Consider the following 4,861-nt stretch of genomic DNA (forward strand, 5'->3'; position numbering starts at 1 on the left):
CCTCCAGAACAGGATTACCGTACCACTCTGGTGCGGATCTTACTCTGGTTGACCTATGAGGTTTAGTAACAACATGATCTGAAGTTTCATGATCATCATCATTAACTTCCTCACTAATTGGTGTAGGTGTCACAGGAACCGGTTTCTGTGATGAACTACTTTCCAATAAGGGAGCATGTCACGCCCAAGATGCGACCCTATCCTAAAGGAAATCGAAGGTTCCACCAAGGATAGAAGCGCATCTTGAAGACGCTTTTGCAAGGTGGATATCATTACATCGTACCATTACATAATAGTTGGGGATACATACAAAAGGCATAAATGCCCCAAGAATACAACAACATACATGAGAACAACATCCGACTACGGATGAAACATAAACAGAAACTCAAACAATATCCACCCTGCTAGCCCAGGCTGCCGACCTGGAACCTATCCCCTGATCGAAGAAGCAGAAGAAGAACTCCAAAACAAGTAAACATCGCTCTCGCGTCATGATCATCGCATAACCTGAACCTGCAACTGTTGGTGTAGTAATCTGTGAGCCACGAGGACTCAGCAATCCCATTACCATGGGTATCAAGACTAGCAAAGCTTAAAGGTAAGGAAGGGGTAAAGTGGTGAGGTTGTAGCAGCGGCTAAGCAAAGTATGGTGGCTAACTTACGAAACAAGAGCGAGAAGAGGAGCTACGCAAGCGGTCGTCAACTAGTAATGATCAAGAAGTGATCCTGAACTCCTACTTACGTCAAACATAACCCAAAAACCGTGTTCTCCTCTCGAACAACCCCAAAAAGAGACAGTCATGGTTACGCACGCGGTTGGTGTATTTTAGAAGAGTTTACTTCAAGTTTACTACAACCGGATATTAACAAATTCCCATCTGCCACATAACCGCGGGCACGGCTTTCGAAAGTTCAAACCCTGCAGGGGTGTCCCAACTTAGCCCATGATAAGCTCTCACGATCAACGAAGGATATTCCTTCTCCCGGGAAGACCCGATCAGTCTCGGAATCCCGGTTACAAGACATTTCGACTATGGTAAAACAAGACCAGCAAGACCTCCCGGCGTGCAGACACCCTGATAGTAGCCGCGCGTATCTCGTCTCAAACCACGACCGGATGAGCAGTCCGTACAACTAAAACCAGGCCTCGAGTTTCCCCGAGGTGGCGCTGCAAGGGGCTCTAGTTCGGACCAACACTTAGAGAAGCATTGGCCCGGGGGGCTTGAATAAAGATGACCAAGGGAAAGATATAGGTGGTAAGTAGGCAAATGGTAAAACCAATGTTGGGCCTTGCTGGAGGAGTTTTATTCAAGGCGAACTGTCAAGGGGTTCCCATAACACCCAACCGCGTTAGGGACGCAAAATCCGGGAACATAATACCGATATGACGGAAACTAGGGCGGCAAGAGTGGAACAAAACACCAGGCATAAGGCCGAGCCTTCCACCCTTTACCAAATATATAGATGCATTAATAATATAAGAGATATTGTGATATCCCAACATAAACATAATCCAACATGGAGCAATCTTCATCTTCACCTGCAATTAGCAACGCTATAAGAGGGGCTGAGCAAAAGCGGTAACATAGCCAAACAACGGTTTGCTAGGAAGGGTGACAAAGGTTAGAGGTTCATGGCAATTTGGGAGGCTTGATAAGCAAGTGGTAGGTAACCCGGCATAGCGATAGCATCGAGGCAACTAGCATAGCAATGATAGTAATGAGATCCAAGGTGACGGTCATCTTACCTGAAATCCCGCTAGGAAGAAGACCGAATCCATGAAGTAGATGAACCAACGTAGTCGAACGGATCCTCACAATCGCAACGTTACCGGAACTATCAAGAAGAAGCAATACCGGAAAGAAGCAAACAACATAGTAAACAACCATCACATAAACATGGCATGATGCACAATCAAACATGATGCATGTCCGGTTTAAAGAGGCATGGCATGGTAAAGTGCAACAAACAATACTACAAGTTAAGTGGAGCTCAATATGCAACGAGTTGCATATTCGACGAAACCCCACATTCAAGTATCTAGTTCACTCTCGTTTATGAATCCAACAATTTAAATGTTATTAAACATGGCAAGGGGTGAAGCATAATAAAACTACCTATCTAGGCAAGTTTAAATGAGGCCAGAACAATAAACAACAATCCCGGAAAATCCTCATATGCATATTTTGAATTTGGTACTGTTCTGCCCTATACACAATTTTAATGTTGTTAAACAGCAAAATAAAGTGCAGCAAGTTAATCTATGCATTTTTCTAGACAAGTTACATATATAATTTATTAAATTCGGAGCTACGGTTATTTAGTTATGAAATAAACCTTTTTAACAAATCATTTATGCAAATTAATGCAAACAGCAAGTTTAAACATTTTGACATGGGTGAAAGTTGCATATTATGAAAGCACATGAAATCCTAAGCATTTTACATATATTACATGCTTTATTATGATGCATGGATATTTGGATATGAGCAAAGCAAATTAATGGCATTTCTGAAAATATGCATGCATTGGAAATATGCCAAAATCACAGAGTGGGAAAAAAACATGCACGGGCCGGATTGCAGCGCAGTGCAGCGGCCCGGGAGCGAATGAGGCCCGAGTGAGCGCTGAGTGTGTGTGCAACAGTAAAGGGAAAACAGAGCAAAAATTTGGGACGCCTGGGACTCGAACCCAGGACCTCCCGTATGCGAGCGCGTGTGGCTAACCAGCTGAGCTAGTGCTGTGATCTTGCAAGAGAAGGAGCACGACACCATTTGAATGGATTCAAAGGCCAAGCCTTGACCTTCCATGAGCGCACAGGAATCTTTGCCGGCGGCGAACTCGATCAAGACGGCGACTACAGAGGCTGTAGAGCACCGGCGGGCGTGCGGAACAGGGACGTTGGTGCGCTGTGAGGTGAGACCATGTAGAAGGCTCGGGTGCGCGGGAAGACTCGAGGACGAGCTCGAGGTCGCCTCGGACATGGTGGCGGCAAGACGAAGCAGGGCCACGGGCTCACGAAGCCACAAGTCACAATCGAGCGCGGCCGTGCGCGGGTGTTGATGCGTGTGCGTGGAGGTGTGCAGCGAAGGTGCAGCAAAGCAACGAAGCCAGCGGCATGTGTGGGAGCAGGAGCTTGCGTCCATGGCGGCGATGCATGGCGAGGCAAGCGCTACAGCAGCGGGCGTGCGGAAACATGCTAGGGTGCGCGTGTTCGTGCGGAGAGCTGCGGAAGGAGGCATGTGTGGATGCAGTGCGGAAGAGGCAAGGCACGAGCTTAAACTCGCTCCCCTGGTCGGCCATGGCGGACGGCCTCGGGCTTGCGCGGATCGACGGACATGCGGACAACGGGACTGGAGAGAGAGAGAGATGGGGAGGAGCAGAGATTCACCGTGAGGGTGTTTCTGGAGTCGTACAAGGTCGAGGCTGACCGGGGACGGAGGAGGAGCGTGCTGACGAAGATGCCGTCGGTTCCGTGAAGAAGAGGAAGCAGAGAAGCATACGACGAGGAAGAAGCCTTCGGGGTCCTCGTGGTCGCGTGCGAGGGTGAGGAAGACGACGAAGAGGGTTGGGGTTCTCTCCCCGTGGCAGCAACGCAGACGACGGAGGTGTTCAGGCCGGGGACGAGCTTAAGCTCTCCTCGTCCATGGCGACGGCTATGGTGGGCGACCAACCTGGTGGCGGCGGCAGGGAGAGGGGGAAATGGAGAAAGAGGAGAGGCTAGGGTAGGGTTTGGAGAAGTTTTATAGGAGGGTAGGGAAGCTACCGGCCGTCAAATCAGCCGAAGCGTCGACGTGGAGCCTCCTGATGGCCTGCCGTACAGGAGGTAGGAGAAGAACAGGAGGGATCGGCGCATGTAGGCTTGGCTGGGCTGAAAGGTGAGTGCAGGTGGGCTGGGGAGATGGGCTGCTGGTGCTGGTGCTGGGCTACAATGTTGCTACTGCTGCTTTCCTTCTTCTCTTTTCCTCAAACAGAAAACAAGACAGAATAGCACAAGTACAATGAAGAAGGTTGAGAGAGATATGAGTATATCCCTGGGGTCCAGAATTTGTGCAGAATTTGAATAAATTGCCTTGGGCATTGTTAGAGGTAGAAAAATAATTCAAGTTTGAAATTAATTCAAACTTGAGCCATTTTTGAACCCTACCAAAACAACTCCAAAGGATCTGAAATTTGGCAGAGAGGGTGTAGGCATGGTGTAAGATTTACAGAAAATAAGTGAACATTTTACTGGGACAGGAAAATGCCACTTGCAATAAATGTGTGAGAATTGAAAGGAAGAAGCTAGTCATGGGGTGTTGCACTTGATGATGGTTTAGATGGAAGGGCAAGATGGAACAGCAAAGAAGATGAGGAGAAGGAGTTCACAAATGTAACAAGCCCACCACAAATATACACACGAAAAATATGCACACTACAATGATGATCATGATGCAAATGCAACATAAATGACAAAGGCAAGATCACATCATGAAGCATATAACAAGGCAAGGATGGTGCAATGCAATATAATAAAAGATGAACATGAAGCAAGAAGCAAAACGACAATGGCACTCATCACGATCATGGCAACAGCATAGGGAAAAGAAATATGCAAAACAATTATGATAATGCAAAACCATAATAAACACACGTCAACAACTAAAATAAATGGAAGGGCAACTGAAGCGTCGGACTCGGGGCGTTACAGAGCAGGTACAGTTACCTCATCAAGTTCTACTTTTCTCCCACTCACTTCTTTCGAGAGAAACTCCTTCTCTAGAAAGGATCCATTCTCAGCAATGAATATCTTGCCTTCGGATCTGTGATAGAAGGTGTACCCAATTGTCTCCTTTGAGTATCCTATGAAGACACATTT

The 4,861-nt window shown here is 47.3% G+C and overlaps 1 long non-coding RNA gene across 1 annotated transcript; it reads right to left on the minus strand.

The window, feature by feature from the left end:
* Nucleotides 1–228: 228 nt before the first annotated feature.
* On the minus strand, nt 229–3,720 carry LOC141025997 (uncharacterized). Its single transcript, XR_012187960.1, has 3 exons — nt 3,395–3,720; nt 1,751–1,839; nt 229–522 (listed from the first exon to the last, which is right to left on the minus strand). It is a non-coding gene; the product is annotated as an uncharacterized lncRNA (long non-coding RNA).
* Nucleotides 3,721–4,861: the final 1,141 nt, after the last annotated feature.

This window comes from Aegilops tauschii, chromosome 6 (genome assembly GCF_002575655.3).
Source record: "Aegilops tauschii subsp. strangulata cultivar AL8/78 chromosome 6, Aet v6.0, whole genome shotgun sequence".
NCBI lineage: Eukaryota > Viridiplantae > Streptophyta > Magnoliopsida > Poales > Poaceae > Aegilops > Aegilops tauschii.